This window comes from Lemur catta, chromosome 6 (assembly GCF_020740605.2).
Source record: "Lemur catta isolate mLemCat1 chromosome 6, mLemCat1.pri, whole genome shotgun sequence".
Taxonomy (NCBI): domain Eukaryota; kingdom Metazoa; phylum Chordata; class Mammalia; order Primates; family Lemuridae; genus Lemur; species Lemur catta.
This window is the reverse complement of record NC_059133.1, coordinates 45,574,642-45,598,042: the sequence shown is the minus strand read 5'-3', so window position 1 is coordinate 45,598,042 and position 23,401 is coordinate 45,574,642. Positions and strand designations below refer to the sequence as shown.

Sequence of the window (23,401 nt, the reverse complement as noted above, 5' to 3'; positions counted from 1 at the left end):
TTTGTAAGTACTCTTCATTAGGTATTTACCTCTTTAATTCACTCATGTTGTCTCTAGACAAAAACTGTGCTTTTGGACTTTTATTTTCTCTATAACATATTTGACAGAAGATATTCACACATATATCTCAAAACTCAAGATGTTTTTCATAAAACCAAATTGTGATGAAATAAAGAATGCCACAGAATTTTTGCTATGGTATTTAAAGTATTTCATAAGCATATGGGTCAGAAAGTTACAAATTATAAAGACCTTATAATTTTGTCATTTTATGTAGAAAAAAATGAATATATAGTTACTATTATTTGAAAGAATTTTTTTAAAATGTGAGTCTCTTCTCCCAAATGCTACTTATAGGTAAAATTAATTAAGAAAAAGATATACATTATTGAAGAACAAGCAGAAGAATATATTATTTTATTGTTAAAAATTATAGTACACAGAATTTATAGATTTTTAAATTATAATGAATATGAATCATGTTATTGTAAATTTTACTTGCATCATCATCTTTTCTGCTTCATTTTGCTAGTCACAAATGTGATGTAGGTATTAATATAATTGACAATTGCCAAAACTTTACTAGCACATCAGTAATGACTACAGTGGATTGGCCATTCCTGGTGTGTTAATTTCAATTCTACCTCCTTCTCTTCCACCTTTGAAAGCATACCACAAAGAAATGAGCATTATTATAGGGACAAATTTGAATCTACTTTAAACTACATAAAAAAGAAAATCATTAGAAAATCTTGGGATTTGTTAGAACTGACTAATTGGTACACCATGTCATAGTGTGTATAAAAACTGCCTAGATTAAAAACTGGCCCTTGGGACAGGTCTTCCCAATCCAACTTTTCTCTGATGAGAAAAGTTCACAGAGTCCAAGTTTTAAAGATCATGAATCCATGACCTGAAAACCAAAGAAACTGCATGCACCTTGGGAGGAGAAAAACAAATATGAAGACCCTACAGATGGGTCTAATCTGAAAGCCGAATTAAAATCAGACTAAGCCAGGTACAATGTTACGCACCTATAGTGAGCCCGAGGCAAGAGGATCATTTGAGTCCAGTAGTTCAAGTCCAGTCTAGGCAACATAGCAAAACCCTTGTCTCTTAAAAAAAAATCAGACTAAAGCCCAGAAAGAAACAACCTTCCCTATTTTGCAAGACATAAATCATGCCTCTGTATATACCAGTTTTGTGTCTCCCAATTTACCTGCTCTTGAGGAAATTCATTTCCTAAAATCTGGGTTTCCTGCAGGCAAATAAAGTCCACATTGGACATAAAGTCCAATAGGAACCTTAGCAGAGCAGAATCTTGCTTTTGAGATGCCCATCCTGACATGTTCCAAGTGAAAGGTTTTAACCATTGAAAGGAATGAACATCCCAAAGAATTCACTAAGTGAGAAAAATGTTGTCATTTTCTTTCTGGCAAATGCCTATTAACTGGAGTAACACCACGGAAGCTAGACTAGCTCAGTTGCCTACGCACCTTGGGGTGGTAGTGGGAAGGTCTCTGGGATTTCCAGACAAAGCCATCTGGAGATGGAAGAGGGGGTTGCCTAGACAAGGAGCCAGCTAGTATTAGCAAAGAGAAGAGCGTATCATGACAAAGGAGAGTGAAACAGAAAGAGGGTGGAATCACACACACAGTCTGTGTTCTCAGCAGGCATTAGACGTGGGTGGGAAGCAGCAGAGTGACAGAAGGGATACTGTCGTCCATCCTCCCTCCCTGTAGGCTTCAACCAGGCAGGCTCCAGCGACGGCACATATCTCCCGACTGTGAAGCTTCTCCATGTGCGGTTTCAGATGAGGAGAAAGACATTAAATGGAGTGAATTAGAATGGGGCCTACGTCTTCTACGCTGAGTAATGCACTCTCGAGGCCTCAGGCCTGACTTTTCAGGATTATTTCCTGATACTCGTTAAACAAATCTCATGAGATAGGAGGGTTGGCCAGATATGGGGTTAGATATTGGAGATGAGACCAACAATAAAACACAGTGCCACCCCCAGGGTGCTGAGCGCCTATGAACACTCAATCAAAACTGGAAGCAAAGTGAGAGGAAAGGTTCAGAGCACTCTTCTCTGTTCCAGCAGTGACAACCTCCCCACATGAACATTCCTCTCGCAAAGTATCTACTTTCTTCCCTCTCCAGAAGAGAAGAGGAAACACAGGCAGCAGCGTGTAGTGTAGAGCCCGGACTCCTATTTCAGGGATGCGAAATGCCCCTGATGCTATAAGGCACCAGGCCCTTTGGCCGTGCACAACCAGTAGTCTTGTATGTTGGCTCTTCCACTGTCCTCTGCTGGCCCACAGGAGGGAAAGCAAAGCTTCCAGAAGGATGTTCCTGCAGGAGGAAGCCCCTGGATCTAGATGAATGGCAAACCGACTGATCATGCCAGAGGGCACCTGGCAAGGCCCTGAGAAGCGCTGGGACAGGCTTTTGTTGGGAGCAAGGACAGACGGCAGGTGGGTTATGCACCTCTGAAGCTGTGGCTGAGCCCTGTGGCCGCGGGTGTGTGCATACACGCGTGAGTGTGCACAGACACAGCAGCACGTATTGTGGAGCTGGTGGGTCCTATGTATGCCCACCTCTGCCCTAATATAAAATGGTTTTACCAGAAAGTCTAATAAAAAGAAAGAGTTCAAATGATTTTTTAAAATTCAAAATTAAAGACAAAGATTCCCCACGATATTTTAGATGGTGGCCTCTGCAAATAACAAGGAGGTATCTGAACACCAACTCTCTCAGGCTGGAGTACAGCCGGGGGCCCTAAGGGGCTGAAATGTTCCCGTCTGGAGAATCTGAGAGAGAGAACCTTGTGTTCGTGCTCCCTTCACCCACACACAGTTTATACCTAATCAGGTTTAGGCATGTACAGATCAACTCCCCTGAGAAGTCCTGACTTAGTGCAGACAACAGCCTCAGCACTTCGCCTTCCAGCAACCCCCTTCAGAAGCTGCCAGAGCGCTGTAAAGTGCCTTTCATGTTTTAAAAAAAGAAACAAACAAAAAAGAAAAAAACTTCAAATAAACAGTATTAGCAGCATTATGTTTTTTTTAAAAAGCAAAATGCATATACCATTCCTTCAAAATCTCACATTTCAACAGGTTTCCTAGAGTATTAAAAAAAAGTGCTTCAATCTTTTATTTCCTTTCTTTTTGTAAAAATGTTAAGGGAGCCACAGTCAGGAAAAACAGTCAAGAAAATCGAGGAACTGAAGCCTCTAGTAGGAAAAAAATAAAGTTTAATATAAAACAAGTTTCTTGTACTATGCTCTTTCCCTAGGATCAAAAGGCATTTACCCTACATGGAGGGCTGATAGTCTAAGGAGATTGCTTATATTTCTATTACTTTTTAAAAATTAACTTGGTTCATTACAAGATAAACATCACATAGCACTACAAATATATCTTTATAAAATAAATCTGGATAGATCATTTTGTTTATTTGGTTAAGCTAGAAAATACTTTTTCCTTACAAATGTCACAAATTTGATGATCTATTTTCTGGTGACCTGTAACAAATTTAGAGGATTTACTAAATTTAACATGGAGAGGGCTTTCTCAGAGTCTACCATAATCTTAAAATTGTATTTCATATATTTAAATAATATTTTAAAGTTCTTCATTACATGTCATATCTATGCTCCTTTTTAACCTTTTCTATACTTTTATCAGCATAGCCCTAATTTAGGACACATTCACATGTTGCCACTCTAATCAATAACAAAAACGACAAAACTCAGTAACCAATAATCTCTACACTTTCCTAATACATTTATTTCAAATACAGGCCATGCTGCATAGCAGTGGAAAGGGTTGTTTTCCACACATACTGAGGGTGCTTTTCTTAATCTAGGAATAAATTGCTGATTAGCAGAACCAGGGAGCAACAGTCTTACAAAGTAGGATCTATGCTTAATTGTTTATGGGAAAGCTATGCCTCAATGCACATCAAGAATAAATTAGGGTTTATAACTGTACATTTGCATGATGTTATAACTAAAGTATGACATTAACTGATAAAGAGAAGGTAAAGAAATGGTTTCCTTTTATCACATGCCAAGTGTAGTGCTTCATTTGAATCATTATTTATCCAACACCTAAAATATGCCAGAGGGGAAATTTCCTGCATTAATTTCAATCACTAAACATTTAAAGAATGTTCTGAAACACTTTTAAAATATTATTTGAATTTACTCTGTTTTCTCAGCATCATTCTCCTTAAATCAGATATTCTAGAAAACATTAAACTGGACAAATTAAATCATTTTATATAATGTTCCCTCTAGTGTTTATAATTTACAAAATAATGACATCCCATCATCTCTCTCTTTATAGCTCCAAACCAAAACTACGTCATCTAACCATATCAGTCAGGGTTCTCCAGAGAAATAGAACCAATAGGATGTGTGTGAGAGTGAGAGAGAGAAAGAGAGAGATTACAAGAAATCAGCTCACACGAGTATGGAAGCTGACAAGTCCCAAAATCTGCAAGGTGAGTAGGCAAGCTGGAGTCCCAGGAGAGCCAATGGTTCAGTTCTAAAGGCTGGCAGACTTGAATCCCAGGAAGAGACAATATTTCAGTTTGTCCAAAGGCAGGAAAAAGTGAATGTTCCACTTTGAAGACAGTTGGGCAAGAGGAATTCTCTGTTTCTTGGGAGAGAATCAACGCTTTTGTTCTATTCAGGCCTTCAATAGATTGAATGAGGCCTACCTACATTAGGGAGGGCAATCTGCTTTACTTAGTCTACCAATTTCAATGTCAATCTCATCCAAAAACAACCCCCCCCCAGGGACACCTAGAATAATGTTTGACCAAATATCTGGGCACCCTGTGGCCCAGTCCAATTGATGCATAAAATTAACCATCATACCAACCAATGATATTCCCAAATGTACTTCCTTTCATTCTGTATTTTTCCCTAATTCTCCAAAATTTCAAGTTTTAGAACATTAATATGTTTCCAAACAAAAATTATTCAGAAATACCTCATTAGCAGGAAGAAGTTTTCTTCTCGAGAAGAAAAATGATCCCTCTTTCGCATATTTACAAGGGTTCCATATTATTTATGTTAACTCTCCCAATCAAATAGCGGTATCATCAAGATAAACTAAAACAAAATGCTAAGCCTAAATTCAAATACCAACCTTCATTTGGCAAGTTCCCCTAAACTCCCAGAATATCATTAATTCTACAAGATAAAGACATTTTATAAAAATATAAAATGAAAACTGAGAATACATGAATAAATTATCTCTTCATTTAAGTTTTCATTAATGCCTTGGCATAACCTTAAAATGGATGGGAAAAACTAATCCACAAGTATTGAACATTCATGATGAGTGGTTCAGAAATGGATGAGGCCAGATGGTCATTTGAGCTTTGGTCTCAGAGGAGGCTGTTAATTTGTGATCACCATGACTTTTTGCAGTTTCAGAAAAGCAGTTTTGTTAGGTTCCCCCAAGCTATAACAGGTATGATAGATTTGATTCACTATAATGAAAAGTAAAACAATTTAAATCCCAAATTATCAATTGTTTAAGTGGAAGATTTGGTTTGACCCAAGAACCTGCTGCCCTCTGATTTCAAGATTGTTCTTTTTAAAGTACCAAAGGAGGCAAGAAACACTTCATCCTTCATTGCTGTACCTCTTTTAATAAAAGGATTTGTTCTGTAAAATTTGGAGTCAGTCAAAAGGCCACATTTAAAGACCTAGAAGGCCACATGTGGCCTTAAGGCCTCAGGTTCCCCACCCTTGAACCAGAGACACATCTACATGGGACCTATCCTTCCGGGAGGTTGGGGGAGGGAGAGGGTGTTCACCTGGAAGCAAAGTCAGCAAGCAATTGGCAGCTGGCCTGGTGAGAACAGAACAGAGCTAAGATTATTATACTCCTCAGGGAATCTGAATGGGCTAGCCTAGAGGAACTGCCCTTCTCCACTTTGGGGGAATTTTTGTGTAAAGAGCAAAATAATCAGTACACCTGCCCTCTGGGCAGTGCTGGAGAAAAACTGCAAATACTTTCTTTGCAACTCCATTTTATTTTCTAGACTACACAGGGACTTGTTTGCACTTATCATTACATCATTGTCCCCCACCACCATTTTTTTTTCAGCTTACATAATAGACTGTTGTCTGCTTCCTAATGATCTAAAAGGAGGCACCTCAATGACACCAGTGAAATGAGGCAAGAGTTTCACTTGGGGCTTGATTCCCCACCCCCAGATAATTACCTCAATTATCCATTCCAAAGAGAGGGATCAGGAAGTGAGGTAAGCCAGAAACGTGTCACAATATATAATGTTCATTTGCCTCACTAAAGTAGGACAGAATAGACATTCGAATGAATGAAAGAACTGTAAATATGTTAAGGCAATATTACAGATGTTTTTGTTAAATGTCTTACATAACAAAACACCTGAAGTAAATTTTTACCCTGACATAGTTAAAGTATTTCTAAGTGGAAATGCCTATTTGTACATGGAATATAATAATGAATTCATATAAGTAATGTAGATTAACCAGAAATATTAGAAAAGCAATTATCAGTGATATATGTCCAATGGAGATGATTTTTACAGGTATGTTAAGAAAATGTATGTAATGAATGTTGTTAATGGATTACTTTATGGCAATTTTAAGTCAATCTGAATCATAAAAACACAAAGATTATCAAGAATTAGGATGAGGCAAGAAAAAAAATTAAACTACTCCAAAATGCCAGACTTTGATGAACCTCTATTAAATATTAAAATCTTAGCTGCCCAGCATTTTTGAGCGATATTCTCTTCCACCTAAATTAACAGAGTATGTCAATGGCTTGCTCTGCACTTGCCTCATGTCTTCACTCTCCTGCTTCCCCAACTTGCTGTCTCTCGGCCCACTGTCACAGTCACTCCTCCGCACTCATCCTTCGTCCTCCTCATCAACCTGATCAAAAAAACAGTCACCTGATTATACCCACACATGCACCTTCTCATGTCTCCTTGAAGTAGCTGGATGTTGTTAGTGAAAAAACCACAATCACAATGACAACGCACGTGTCACACTTACGTCCCCAAAGCTCAAAAGAGCACTCAGCACTCTCCAGTGATTCTCAGAGTTTCTAAGAGAAGTGATCTGAACTGAAAAGTACCATCAGGTAAGTTATGGAAGAAACCCAAGGACTAAGATCTTTTGATGTCTGGCTAAAAATCACTTCCCAATCCCTGATTACTCTTAGTCGATATTTTCATGATTCTAGGAAAAAAGTTATATAATTCACACATATTTTAGTTATTAGTAGACACAAATAGCCCTATTCCAGCCCCTACCCTGAAAGGATTTCCTTAAAATTTTATAATTTGCGGGGATATCTGTTCAGCCTCTTCTGCATCTTTTCTGTACGTTAACTTGAGGGCTTTCTGATACTGATTCTGATTCTGATTCTTTGTATTAACTTGTGGGCTTTCTGATACTGATACTGATTCTGATTCATTGCATTAACTTGTGGGCTTTCTGATACTGATTCTGATTCTGATTCTTTGCATTAACTTGTGGGCATTCTGATACTATCATTTGCTTTCACACCTTACCGGTGGCCATGAGGACCACAGCTGTCCAGCTAAGACTCCCATTTACTTTGAATATAATACTCTCTACCTCCCCAATACCTCTATCCCACCACCAATAATAGGAATGCAACAGTGTGATCCACTCATTTGCAGTAAGGCATAAAAAGACTCCTGTGAGGACCTTCTGGCAAAAGCTTACCATGAGGCAGAGATGTGTCCTGCCCTTCCCTCTCATTTGAGATGGCACAATCCAGCCTCTGAACACAGCCATCCAGATGACAGGAAATTAAAGTCACACTCCTGGGAAATGAGATGCCCCAATGTTACCATTAAAGGCAGGTGATATGTGAGCCTTTGTTATCTCTGTTATCAGTCATAAGACATCACTTCCCAACCAGAGGGAAATAATAGATGACTCCAGAGCCCTTCAGCTCAGACAACTGTTTATAACAGCAAAGAAAATGTTATGATAGCCCCTGACCTGATATGTCATCCTTGGAGACAGATAAAATAGCTGAGAAAACTATTTTCCATAAATGCAACATATGTCAACTGCCTAAAGCCTCAAGCAAGATTCCACACAAAATACCTAGGAAGGTGACTGCTCCTAGCTCCTGATTCCTGGCTTGTGTATTGACATACCAACATATAAGATCAGTACATAAGAACAAAAACCTTATCTGGATCACTGGAAGGTGTAAGGACAGCCTTCCAGCCAGGCTCCTGGGCAATTCCTTGGCCTTGTTCTTTCATTGCCAGGTGAACCCTCCTTTCCACCCGAGTCTGGCATTTCTCCTAGTGCTGCAGACTCCCGCTTTGGAAACCAGAGCATGGTGGGGGCAGGAGAGCCACAGGTGGTCTCACACCATTGACTGCACCAAGTCATTCATTTGTATTCTGGGAGCAAAACATAATACTAAGTCAAACATCAATAAGTAAAGAACTGGTACTGAACACACAACTCAGGAAGAATAGTTTCATCTGAATCTGCCCAAAGCCATCCAGAGAAACTGAAATCTGCATTAGGAGGGGATGAAGAATTAGTTCTAAAGATCTAGGGTATTCTTTTTTCCTCTACTCTGAATGTTCCTCTTTTATATGACCTTATGAATTCAGGCCTCTTTAACTTCACCCCATTGTCGCTGCAAAGTAGCTACGGAGGCACCTGCTAATTTCCTCACTTGCCTGCCATGTGCAAGGAAAGAGGATTAGAAAAAGGGGACCACTGCTTCCATAAACAGAGATATGGAAAGTTATTAATATGAAACATAACATGCTTGTTTCAAAAGCATTTACTTTACCTTATCTTTTTATAAAGGATGTAAGCTGGTGTATATTTCATTTAGAAACAAACTGTTTATAAGAAGAACCAACAACTGTGAAATTCTCTTTGGGAAGGAATAAGGAAAACCAATTAATAAATACACAAAACAATCAGTAGTAAGCACTTTTTTAATATATCCAGTTTCCCTGCCTCTAGAACACATCAGTAACCCCAAAGCAATTTGCATGGTGCAGGATTACCCTGGGGGAAGGGGGAGAGAAAGTGTCATTGTCTTCCCCCACCCATAACAGTACTCCATGTTGTCACCTTAAAGTAAGAAACAGTGGCAGCTATTTACATTCTAAGCTTGTGAGAAAATGTCATTGTCTAATTTTAATCTAAGGTTTCCAAATGTTGGGTGTACAACAGAAGATTTATAAGTAAGTGTGTTGCAGAGATTGCAAGCTCCTATATTATTATAGGTGGCAATGTGCCTGAGTTAAACACACACACACACACACACACACACACACACACTAAACGGTAATTTCCAAACTCCCTTGTATTTAAGAGTATCCAAAAATATTTCAGCAGAAGTCATTGACAGGCTTCTGGGAAAGTGCTTCAAAGGGAGCTGACTCAGTGACAGCCTTTACCCTTCTTCCTTTTCTCCCTTTGGCTCTCTGGAATGTGGGCCTGATGGCCAGAACTCCAGCAGTTATCTTGTGAATCTGAGGTAGCCTTGAGGATGGAAAGCGAGGCCTAAGGAGAGTAGTTCAAAAAGACAGCAAGGCTGGGCCACTGATGACTGTAGAGATATCACACAAGCCCCTGACTACTTATCTCAAGATTTCTTTTGCATGAGAGAAAAATTAACCTCTATCTTAAATGACTAGCATATTGGGTCTCTATTACAAACAGCTGCATCTAATCTCAATTGATACAGTTATTAGGTTGACTTTCTTTTTTAAAACCTGTCTTGCAACATTGTATATTATTTGGCAATGTGATATGTCACTAAGTCCTGGTCCACAGCGCAACTAATTCCTTGGAAACAGCCAACACTCCAACTTAGTCTCTACCATCACCTCACACTCCTACTCAACCAGAGTTCTTCCAAATCTTCTCAACTCTCTGTAACTTATATGGCCTATACAGCCCCACTCGACTCTAAGCAGGAGATCTCATCTTCCACTTCAGAAAAAAAGGCAGACATCATCAGATTAAGGCCACCACAGCTCCCTCCACCAAATTGACAAACCAACTTGTACTTAGGAGTCAGTATAGATGAAGAGCCCTGACTCTAGATTCAGAAACACCTGGTTGGAATCCCAGCGCTGGTATCCACTTGCTGAGAGACCTCGGGAAAGTCCCTTACCCTAAGTTACAATTCCTCATCAAGAAAATGGAAATAATTGTTGTATCTGCACATCCTGAGCTTTTGAAAGGACTAAATGTGATAATTTTTCAGCATATTTTAGTGCAATGTCTGGAACATCGGAAGCACTAAACAGTGTTAGTTTATATTGTATAAAGTCTATACCATATCTGTCACAGTCGCTACAATGCAAAGAATCTGGCACACAGTGGGCACATAGTAAATATTTGCTGAATGAACTATACATTAAACAAATTCCATTTAAAATCTATGGAAAATCCCTGGGAACAAAATATTGCTATGTATGATTGAGCCCAAGCTGCAGGTAGAGAGATACAGATGTGTCTGTGTAACCTCCCTAGAGTCACACCACCAGCTGAGAGAGACAATCACATTCCCTAAATTCCTTTTGTCTCCTTTAAGCATATCACCAGATAGTAGTAGTATAACTCCTGAAAACTTGGTATGGAAATGCATGTGGTTGATTTTAACAGTTACCTTGTATTAACAGGCTAATTGAGAGAATATTGAGAGGTATCACCAACCAAATGCTGCCTAGCTCACAAGAAAAGCCAGATAAAAATTAATAGAGCAAGATAACAACTTCCTTATCTAAAATATAAATAAATTATTTTAGTGATATATCATTTTCAAAGAAATTATGAGACTCTGGTATTCCTAACAGATGTGGGGCACAGGAAGAAGGTATAAGCAAATAACTCCATAGGATTCTATAGATGAGTTCAAGAAACAATGCCAAAAGAATTTTTCAATTACCATCTCATATACAAAGTCAGAGGTTTTTTAAAAAAACAAAAGCTAAATAAAAATCTATGCATACACACTCACGCCCACAAACAAAACAGAATGTGGAAGAACCAATGAAACAGGGTTCGAGTAGATTGCCAAGCAGCAAGCTACCCAAACCTTCCATGAGTTAGGTCAAGAAAATAATAAGTATGTTGAAAAAGACAAAAGAAATAAAAACACATGCTCAAGTATGTATGGCCTATCAGAAGTATAATACAACATCCTTCTTACATTTATAGAAGAGTGAACGAACATACATTCAGTTTTCGTTTGTCTGAAGTCATATGATAGAATGTCAGGGATTTATAAACTGGAGATTCTTAAAAACCATATATATCATAATACCTGTTTAAGAAAATTTCTCAGCAATAAAAACAGCATGGAAGTAGGAATTATGATAAATTAATTAACAGACTAAGTGGATTAGACATTTTAACACTGGAATAATGATGAGATATTCTGAGAGGTGAATGGATAGATTTTCGTCAACGTAGGCAACTAAAGCAACATTCTCTCAGTGTTTTTTTTTCTCTCAATGTCAGCAAAATCATTACCCCGTAATGTACTTCAGGAGTCACCAAGGGGTTTTTGTTTAAAATTCTCAGTGTTCTACAGTCAATGTTACCAGTTCCTCTTACATTAACTTCAGTTTTTTACATGTAATAATGTTCTCCACCACCTAAGGAGATTGTTACTTTATTTTTTTTTTCTTATTCCAAATGGCCCATTAGCGCAACAAAGGTCTATTTAGGACTTGCGAGACCCCCATAGCTGGAAGCTAGCTATTGCCTAAAATCAAACTTTTAAAAGAAGCCTGCTGCTCTCAATTTTGCTTTATTTCCACACACAGTGGAGGTACTGCAGTCCAGAAACCTGAGTTCGAGTTCTGCCTCTACCACGGACCAGCACTGCAATGCAGCCCCCTGCCCTGCTTGTCCGGCACCATGTCTTCCCAGCTCCAGAAGGACAGAGGGGTTGGGGTTAAATGGCCCTTCAAGTCCTTTCCAGATATGCCCTCAAGTTATTCTATATAATTTTAGTCATCGATTTGCATACTTGGTTCGTAGGCCTTGAAGTTATTTCCTTCCAAACACTAAGAAAGCAAATTTGTTAGGAGCAAAGTCTATGCCTGTGTGCTCCAAATGAGCTGACTCGTTGGGCACGAATACTTAGGCAAAACACACTTCAGGAGATTACATTTTTCCACTAGAAATACAGCACCCCATTAAAATAACAAAGCACTAATATTAACACAAATCACACCACTAAAAGCAAAGAAAAAAAATAAATGCATTCAGGCACAGTGGGACATAAACTACTTAATCTAATCATAATATCCTCCCAAAACTAATTAGGAAGCTCACCATTCATTCATTCATTCATTCATCAATTATTTACCAAATGTGTACTACGCATTAGGGGCTGTGCTGAACATTCTTACAGAGTAAAATGCCTTCCAGGGCATAGACAACACTCCAGTGTGTTACATTACGTCAATGTTTCACAGCTTTTCTGACATCAAAAGTCCTTTATAACTTGCTCAAACCCTCCAAGTGAGAAAGAATTAATTTACCTCCTCAGACTCCTTACTTTACAGAACCATCCAAGTATTCAAGCCTGTCACTGAGCTTCTGTTGTACATGCCTTTATTCTATTATCCTCCAAAAAATTCTTAATGATTTTGGCTTCAAGAAACATTATTTCAATAAATATGTATGGCACACTCAGTGTGCATCAGGAAATGTGTTAGGTGTTAGAGATATACAGCAAACAAACGGTAAAAAAGTCCCCACTCCCATAGAGTTTGTAACAAAGCAGATACCGATTTAACAACGTGTAAGATCAATAAGACATGTCCCTACACTCTTGGTCATTCCCATCGCTATTGTTATTATTTATTTATGTGACTGTCATATTATTATTTGTTTATGTTACAAGCCTGTGGGTTTCAGTTCTTGAAACACAGCAGGAACCCAGTAAACATTTTCTAAATAAAAAATTTCAGTCCCTCTGTTTCTATTCACAAGAAAGAAACTGCCACTCCACAGAACTTGGGTGCAGCCAGTAAAGAACAAATTAGAATGCATTATTAAAACACCTCCAGTTATTTCTATAGACTTGTACTTTGTAGGAGTGATTGCCCACCTCGTATCCAACCTCCCTGTTCCTCTCTCCTAAAGGAGACATGATTTATTTCAAGTCTTCCCTCTCCGATGCAGCCCATCATTCTCGGGCGAATGAACCTACCCCCAAATCCAAGGCTGGGTACAGACAGCCTATTCCGATCATGATCATCTCCTTAGCCTTGGTGGTAATGGTCCAGGAGTGAGTACATGACCTGAGTTACTCAGACTGGAGGAAAGGATTTTTAGTCTATGATTGGAGAACGAGCCCTTTCTCACATTAAAATTAGGGACAGACGCTGCTGGCCGTGGCAACACCATCTTACGACCAGGGTGGAAGCCAGCTGGAGAAGAATGGTGACACACACCGAAGAGAGCAGAGTGGCGGTCCCCAGGAAATGGCGCAGGGCGCTGCCTGAGCTCTGGACTCCAGCTCTATGCGATCACAGATGTGTTTATCGTTTATGCCAGTGCGGGTGGGGGTTTCTGTTACTTATAGTTAACAGAATCCTGGTATAAGTCTCTGGAACATATTGCTTGAACTCCAAATTAAGAGAAAAGAAAATGTGCTTTAGAATATGTTTGTTTTTAAGTGTAAGTTCTGATCATAAGGACAGCATATCTCCTCTAAGACCCACCTGGAGAGTGAAGCATCTGTGATTATTGTTGTGAAGGGAAAACAAAACTGCCACAATTTATAAGATCCCTTTTCCTCTCTCTAAACTTGGTGTTTAATGCTTCAAAGCCTTTCTTCGAATTGACAAGCAGTTCCCTTGAATTGAAAAGCAACATAAAACAATCTACATTGGATAATTCATTCATTCATAGAGGGAAAAAAAAGGTTAACAATAAATAATTCAAGAATGAAGAGCCTTTAGAAGAATCACAGATCACAGATTCATGGCTGAAAAAAACCTTAGAGATTGTCTAGATTAATGCTTTTGAAACTTTTCCACTGAAATTCATGTGGGAAGCGTTTTTATGAGTGTGGAAATAGTGCCTGAAGTAGCTTGTCAAAAGCATGAAATATCTTGGCATTTGACTTTTTAATCTTAAAAAATGCAAGAGAATTTTGCATTCTAGTGCAGAATATTATGTACGTATAATTTTTCCCAAACCCCTAGTGAAATTAATAGCCCAGGACATTGCGGTGTCTCTCCATACTGTGGCTCTGGGTTGACCTGTACCGGCATACCACTGTGTATCCCCAGGGACAGATGATATGTTTACCCAAGTGCAAGCATACAGCTCTAGAACATTCCCCTCATGTCACAGATCTGAGAACTGAGGCCAAGGGAGGTTAAATAACTTGCCCAGAGTTCTGAAGATAGTTATTGGCAGAGCTGAGAACAGAACCAAACTCATTCTAACTCCCAAGAGTAGTATCCTTGCCAAATGCTTCTTTCAATCTTTGTATGAAAATAAAAACACCCTAAATTAGAAGGTCAGCTACAACTCTAACCAAAAACATGAGGCTACAGATCATTTCCTGAACATGCCCAGCCTCAATGCCTTTGTACTCGCCATTCCTTCTCTCTAAAGGATTCTTCTGACTCTGCAGGGCTGACTTCATCCATTCATGTCTCAGCTCAAACTCCACCATTTCAGAAAAGAAGTGTCCCCTGACCACCCTATCTAATTGGGGGTTCTCTTCAACCCCGGTTTCCCTCTACCATATTTGATCTGGATTTGGTACCTTCATAAGACATATCACAATATAAAATCACCTTATTTATGTATTCATTCCTTTGTACATTTTCTTGCTTCCTCCCTCTTAAATATAAGTTCCATGAAGGAACAGACCTTTCCTGTCTTGCTCATTGCTCACACCAAAATTGGAGGTTCACACATAGAAGATGCTTGAAAAATATTTTTTGAATAAATGAATAGTCTGCATTCTCTTATCTCTGTCTTTATCCAAGCCACCACTTTCCTGGAATGCCTTTCCTCCTTCATACTTGCCTGCTCAAGTATTACTCATTCTAAGGACAACTCAAATCTTACGTCCACCAGGAAGCCTCCCTTCCCAGATCTCTGTACCTGACTACCTTGTGAGGATGTCGAGAACAGGAAACTTGTCTTATGCACAGTTGTATTTTCAAATCCTGAGAGAGGTGGACCTTTGACCCCAGTCCTTTACTTCTGTCACGTGCTCATCTGTGCCTTTCTTGTTGCCCTTTTTCTCTCTATTCTAGAAGACATTTTTTATGATTATACGACTCCCGATTGACTGTATTTTCCACTATGTCAATTCTGTTCCTTAAACACTCCAAGGTCAATTTTAATTCTGTCATTTCACCCATTTTTCCCCTGGCCATCTTTTGCTCATGTTATTCAGGTTCTCTCTTTTACCTCAATTCATTCTTTCTTTTGGACTTTATACTCTTCCACTGAGACTCTGCCTCTTTATAGTCAATTTAGGATGCCTGAAAGTTATTTAAAATAGCATGCTATTTCTTGCAAAACATTATATTCAGAAGTACTCTCTTTCCCTGATACTTAACTTTATGGTTCTTTCCCTTAATCTGCAATGTTTTTTATGGGCCCCAAATTTAATGTTTCCTCTGTTTTCATCGTAGACAGAGGAGAGTTCTATCCAGACTCATGTATTGCCCAAACAGGAGATCTAGAGAGCTCTTAGATCACTCATTGTTTACCAGGGAGCAGACTGAATCCCAGACTTAAAGCAAACGCAAGATCTATCCTGGCTGCAAGGGTCTAACCTAATTTAGAGCCATTTAGGTGGAGTTAGGTCAGATCATCACCCAACTTAACACAGAGAAAAATATTTCCTAAGATGAAATGCACTTAGACCTCTAGTGTGCACAAAGTAAAATATTTCCTAAGATGGAAGGCACTCTGCCCCCAACTCCCTCTACACTTTGTTCTGCCCTGTTGTTTTCCAAATGTATTGCTTTTAATTGGACACTGAAAGCCAAGGGGACAGAATTAAAGCCTCTTCATAGGAAACAGAACAAAAGGAAACAGCAAAGGGCCAAGAATTGAATCTTAAAAATTGTTAACTTTAAGGACTGGAGGAAGAGAAAGATAGAAGCAGCAGTCCAAGAGCTCAATGAAGACCATGCCATATCACAGGGATGACCTGTGGCCCAGGGAGGGTTGGCATACTGCAGAGGGGTGACCATCAATGTCAACAATATCATCAAGGAAAAACAATGAACACTGTATGAATAGGAGGCCCCTGATGCCTTTGGAATTGTCAGAAGAAGGATAACAAAGAATATCACTCTGGCAGGTGATTAAGCAATGAGTAGAATTAATGAAGAAAGGGAAACTAGGGCATGCTTGTTGAGGAAGATTGACAGTGAAATACAGGGGAGAAATAGATAGTAGTCATCTATTAAATATGAGCAATGCTAAAATCTACAAGCACTATTTAAATCTCTAAGCAAAAATAATAGGCATAATTGTTCTTTTTGAGTTTGGAAAGACTATCTTAGGTTTAGAAAATAGTGAGAGTAACCATTATGTAAATCCTCTTTTAAATACAGGGGCACAAGAGGGATAAGGGGAGATAAATTCAACCCCAGAAATTAGAAATCTGGGAGTATTAGATAAAATACCAAAGAAGAAATATTCTACCTCAAGGCTTCATGATTATTTTTTAACACTGCATCCCAATTTTCTTTTACTTAACTCTGCTAAATCACCCTGGAATTTTTGGACCTCTCTTTTTAATATTTTGTTAAATTGTTATATGACCCCAATATCAACTATAGGCTCCATGTCAAATTCTGAAGGTTACTTATAACTAAATAAAACAGTGAATTTGTATGGATTAGCAGCTAAACATTATCACACGCATTGAAAATGAAGATTATAGTAGAAGAAAAGTGAAATTCTTTTGAATAGTGTTAAAAATATATATATTATTTTATAGATAAGTAAAAGTCATTAAATATTTCCTTTCGTATTTTACCTATCGAGAACATCAAAGATCTTACCAACCACAACCCAGCAAAACTAAATGATAACATAAAGCAAATTTGAAAAAGGTGGCAGGACCCAAGAATTAAGTGTATCGTGTATCTCATTTATGAGCCATAACCCCAAAGAAAGCCTCACGAGGATTTCATCCGTCCAGAAGCAACAAAAGTACAAATCTGCAGACATTCACCCCATTCCTGCTTTTACCTCATTAATCATTTTGGAAAGGTAACAAATTATAAACTCTGCTACTCTAAGAATGAATTCCTGCCCTGGAAAGAAATCACCAGGATCACCCACCGACTGCTTCAATATTTTAACTTTCAAAAAGGGATTCACGCAAACAAGCATTTACTGAGGACTCTTATGTGCCAGGCTCTGAGAATTAAGGAAACAGGTCACATAATTGGACATCAACCCTGAATTGAGTCTCTTAGGCAAGTGAGCAAAAGAATAAAGATTATACATCATAAAGAAACAATATCCAAGGCATTTGGCTCAAGGAGCTAAAATCAAAGGCAAAGTCTCACAAACTATCAGTGTGGTTTAATGGCAGTGAACCTAGCAAGGGATATTATTCCTATAGGTGATGGCTTCCATTTTATTAACAATTTATCCTATGTATGACATCTCTTAGCCTTTAGTACAATTTTTCTTCTGGATACTGGACTCACTGGCTGAGCATAACTTTCCAAAGCAAACTAACTTTTGATGAGCTGAACTAACATCTTTCTTGAATACAGTCAACACAGACTGAGGCTGGCACCACTTTTCCAAGCCTTACACCAATATAAAGGCACGACTAAGTATGTGCCTCTTCCCAGGGGAGCTGCACAAGGGTTGAGGATCATCAACACATTAATTCTCCAGAGAAATCTACAATAAAAGATGAGATCACTTCTGCACAATTAAACTAAAAATAAATTCTGTCTTATATGGAAACCATTGCTGATATTCTCTCCAAACATAACTCTAGTCCTAGTAAAATCAGTTTAAGCATTTTGTTGGCATTATGCATTTGTAAATGCATAATATCCATTATTGCATTCTTCCTCTATAACAGCTTAACCAGGATATATGTCTTAGTCATATTCAGTTCATCCAACAAAAATTGAGGGGCTACTATATACCAGTCATTGTTCTAGGCTCTGAGGACACAATAAGGAAATAAAATGAAGAAAGTGATATCTCTGCCCACAAGGAGCTTATATTCTTGTGAATAGTTATATATATGTACATTCATATCCATAAATAAACCACCTACATATATAGTACAATATTGTTTATTCAACTCAAGCTGGAACCTGTTTCCCTTCTAAACTTGGAAATATATGAATAGTGTCAGGGATCTAAACATGTTACTAAGCAATTTCTATTCTGCATGATATTAAACCATAGCCCAGATCTAAGTCTCAGATTTACATAATATTCTGTTAGCCTTTTCTTCCTAGAATAAGTTGTTCTCCTTTGCATAACCTTTATCTTGCTACCTTTAACAGTTGTTTTTTAATTCCTAACTCCACCATCCTCCCCCACCAGCATTACTCATTCTCCTAAAATGCAGAAAAAATGTTCTCTCACAATTCATGTTCTCATATGAGAGCACTTTGCTTTGAATGGTACTTTCTTCTTGTCCTTGATGTCCTTTTGTAAAAGATCTCCGAGGTCTACTAACATGGCATACGATGTGATCACTTCTCTTTTTTCAGGTCATTTCTTACAACTCACTTTATATTCCACAGAACTGCTTTTGTTTCTCAGACACAGTGCACTACATCTCACCTCCAGGCCTATGCTCATGTCTTGCACACTGCCTGGAATAATCTTTGGCCATGCTCCTACCCAGGCAAACATCTATTCATCCTTTGATACTTAGTTCAGACATTATTTCCTCCAAGAAACTTTCCCTGACCCTCTATCTCTAAGCCCTGGGGGTAGTTTAAGTACTCCTCTGTGCTTCCACAATACATAAGAAATAACATTATCAATTAAACTTACCACATTGTGTTGTAATCATCTAGTCACAGATCTGAAAGGGGAAATGAAGTCCTGGTCATGTACATCACCAGGGTCTCATACAGTGCCCTTCACATGGTAAATAGCCAAAAACATGTTTGCTGAATAAACATTTGAATGAATTTTTGAAAAATACTTGAATAAATTTTTAATAGTAAAAATAGTAGGTAACAAAAACTTGTGAAATTATCAAGTTCTCTAAACCAAGAAATATTTAACTCCATTCAATATTTTTCTTCTTTTTTCAACATAAGCTCTTTGTTTTAACTAGATATCAAATACAAGTAAGTGCTTGTTTAAACTTGAAAAACCCTACAGAGTTCACGGAAGATGATGGAGGAAACTCAGTAAGCAACTGAACAAATATCTGTTCTGAGATTTACCCTCTGCCCAAGAGACACTAGAAAAAACTTCATTAGCAAAGACCTTCTTTCATCAATGAGGTAATGAAAGGGGAATTGCCAAAGCCCTCAAGCCAAGGAGTGGGTGACATCAACTTTATTCTGAGCAATTTAAATCTGTCTGCAATGCCATGTCCTCCAGAAGAGGCCTGGATGAAAAAGATCAGTTAAGCACGTTTTCATTTATTGTTCTTTTATATCCTTTTAGGTGCCTAATGAAGAGATGAACTTGAGGTTGGACTGTGGAGATTTTCTTCATATTGAGGATGTTTTCACCTCAATTAGTTGCTATTTTCCTATCTCTGGGCCAGCCATCTTGTAATAAAATTCATAAGGCAAACAGTTTTTCAATTTCTATTTATTGTACAAATAAAGAATGTGTCTGGTCCTTGCCCCGGGTTCCTGGGATGGAAGCTTCTCAACCCTTAGAATTTCCCAAGTGATAGAAACATCTTTGTTATTCATGTAGGTCCTCAGGTCACACCTGAGTTTATGTGAATGAAGTGACTCACAGTGGGCTCCTAGACAGTTGGGTGTGGGGAGAGATTTGAGGAGGATGGGGTGGGATCCTAGCTAGAAAGACCAACCACATGATCAGGGGGGTGGGGCTTTGAGCCAGGTGACATCAGCTCTACTTCTGGGAAGGGGAAGAGGACTAAAGGGTGAGTCTAATCATGTAGCCAATGATGTAATCAACTGTGCCTATGTAATAAAACAAACAAACTAAAATGCTGGACACCAAGGCCCAGGTGAGCTCCCTGGTGGGTAGGTGAACCCACTGATGTGCCTGGAGGCAACATGTACTGATTCCAAAGGGAGGACACGTGAAAGCTCTGTGTGCAGGACCCTTCCAGACCTGGCCTTATATATCTCCTCACTTTGTTGGTTCTGATTTGTGTTCTTTATTATAAAAATGTAACCAAAAGCATAGTGTTTTCCTGAGTTCTGTGGGTGATTCTAGTGAATGATCAAAGGTGAAGAAGGGGTTGTAGAAACTCTTGAATTTATAGTCACTTGGTAAGAAATGCAGGTGGCCTGGGACCCCCAAACTTGTGGTTGGCATCTGCAGTGAGGGTGCTCTTCACCTAACCTGTAGAATCTGTCTACCTCTGAAGGGAGGTTAGCATCAGAATTGTATCACAATATTGCACTGTTCCACCGTGATAACCACACAGTTCCCATGTTTATTTATCCTGGAGGCAGGAGCCCTGGGTCCAGGGTCAAACCTGTCATTCTATAGCTCAGATCTTGAACAAGCCACATAAGTATTCTCAGTGTCAATTTTTTCATCAGTAAGTAAGGGGAGCTGGGCTCAGTGGCTTCTGCCATTTCTCATCTTTATACTACTCCCATTAGTCCTGCATTTGGAGGAAAAACCAGTGATCTCTTTTGCCACTGGATAATTTTCCTCTATAAGCTTCTCAAATAAGTAAAAGCTTGAAGATATATTTGAGGCCTTTGCACTTGCCATTTCCTCTCTCTGGAACACTCCTCCCAAGACATCTGTGTGGCTCACTGCCTCTAAGGTTGTGCATAAAGGTCATTGCTCTGTTGATCCTCATTGGCCACGTTATCTAATTTCAACCCCCATCCCTGACACATGGTTACCCCTTTCTCTGCTTTACTTTACTCCATGACAATTATCATTAATTGGCATATGACATATGACAATGGCTTTTTTCCCATCTGTTTCCCCAGTAGAATGTAAGCTCCTTGAGGGCAGGGGTCTGTGCTGTGTGTTCACTGTCTTATCCTCAGCACCTAGAAAAGTACACATCAAATAAATAGTAGGTGCTTAATGAATCTTTGACACATGGATCTATAATAGCTTTTCTGAGATCTGGTAGGCACAGCAGCATAATTAAGTAATCCAGATGCTATACCTGAAATTATTGTAAAAATGATTCCCCCAAAATTAAAAATAAAAGGTAGAAGAAAGAGTATAAGAACAGATAGTAACAGAAGGCTAGGAATTATAGTCAGAGAAAGGAACTATGAGCTTACAAGACTTTGGAGTGATAATAAGGATCAAAGAATGGAGATGATGGTGATGGGTAAAGTGAAGATGATGTGATAAGATGTTGAGAAATAGTAGAATTTCCAAAGATGATAGCAGCAAAAGGGTAGGGGAAAGGTTTCATAGCAGTTAATGCTACAATACTTCAGAAAAGTGAAAAATTGTCTTATTGGTCACAGCGAGATAACAAGAAACAGGTAGTATACGAGAAAGGCTCTTAAAGATTGAGAAATTGCAGAAGAACAATGTTATAAACCAGCTGTCCAATAACGGTACCCATTAGACATAAGAGGCAACTGAGCACTTGAAATATGTCTAGTTTGAGATATGTTGTAAAAGTGTAAAATGCATACCAGATTTCAAAGAATTAGTATAAATAAAAGAATATAAATTAGCCAGGTGTGGTGGCTTTTGCCTGTAGTCTCAGCTACTCAGGAGGCCGAGGTGAGAAGATCTCTTGAGCCCAGGTGTTTGAGGTTACAGTGAACTATGATCCTGCCTCTGCACTCCAGCCTGGGCAACAGAGTGAGACCCTGTCTCTAGAAAAGAAAATTAAAAAAGAATGTAACACATCTTGTTAATAATTTTTATTAAGTTACATGTTAAAATGATAATTTTGGGATTTGTTAGGCTGAATAAACATAATCAAAATTAATTTCACCTGTTTTTTTTTCCTTAATGTTTAATGTGGCCAAACAGAAAATTTAAAATGACTTATGGAGGCTAGTATTATATTTCTGTTGGCAGCACTGATCTAGGAGTATCCAAGGGGTATATATAAAGAATTCTGCAGATTAGCTATCAGCCCCCATGAGTGTGGGGAAATGAAAGAAGGCAAAGCCTCCATTAAAGTCTGCCAGAGAAGTAGTATCTTCAAGAGAAAGCATTTTCAACATCAGGAAGGAGGTAAAATGGTTGTAGGAAAAAGAGGTATAGGTGCAGTGTCAAAGGCAGATTGGTAGATCGAATTACAGGAGAAGGAGAGACTTTGAAGTTCACCTACTCCATTGCTGGTTCCAAAGCTGAAAGCAGTTCCCTTAGTTAAGACCAATTTCACTGGATGAATTAGATGGACGAATAAGTCATCCAATTATAACAGTCAATCAACACACATTTATTAGAGACTTCATGCATCCTAGGCTCTAGGGATCTAAAAATGAATAAGTTCCTGCCTTCAAATTGCTCTCAAAAGAGTAGGAGAGAGAAGTATATAAAAATAGATAAATTCCAATACATATCCCAGTAAATACAGCAATTGAGTATAAGTTAGGTCCTGAGGTCAGAGTTAAGAGTGAGACACACACAATTTACGTCCTGTATGCTATCACTCCAGCTGGGGCATGGGTGTAAAAATAGTCTATTTAGCACAATTTTAATTCTAGCTACAAAAAAGGTCCTGCCTTCTTTTACTTAAAAGCACTAAAGCTTTTGTCTGGAAAAAAATGTATTTCCCATGAAACCATGAAATTTTGTAGGTGTCAAGGGAAATAACTTAGAGTTTACAAATGTATTTGTAAACTCATTTAAACTATAACTATTCATTCAAAAACTTTAAAAATACCAACATATATTCTGCAATATTATTTTTAGATTCCTCTATATTAAACAAATGTGCACATAAAGCTATCTGCTTTTACTATCTTAAGATGCCATATGGTTACAAAAGAGACTAATATTTCTTTCCTTTTTCTGATTTCCTTCAAAAAATACAATACAGTTTGTTTGGCACAGTTAGTTTCTAAAAGTTATAATGCGAAATAATAAAATCTCATTAGTGGAAAATATCAGCCTGTGTGTACCCTTCGGGTTCTTCTCATCTTTTCTTCAAAGGTACCACAACAAAGGTGACGATAACAAGGACAACAACCTGTGTTTG

General features: G+C 38.4%; 1 protein-coding gene and 1 pseudogene across 1 annotated transcript in view; one reads left to right on the top strand and one right to left on the bottom strand.

Moving 5' to 3' along the window:
• The window catches only part of GRIP1 (glutamate receptor interacting protein 1), a 613,176-nt gene that overhangs the window by 466,551 nt on the left and 123,224 nt on the right, over nt 1-23,401 (bottom strand). The window lies entirely within an intron of this gene.
• LOC123640237 lies at nt 2,119-2,400 on the top strand (annotated as a pseudogene).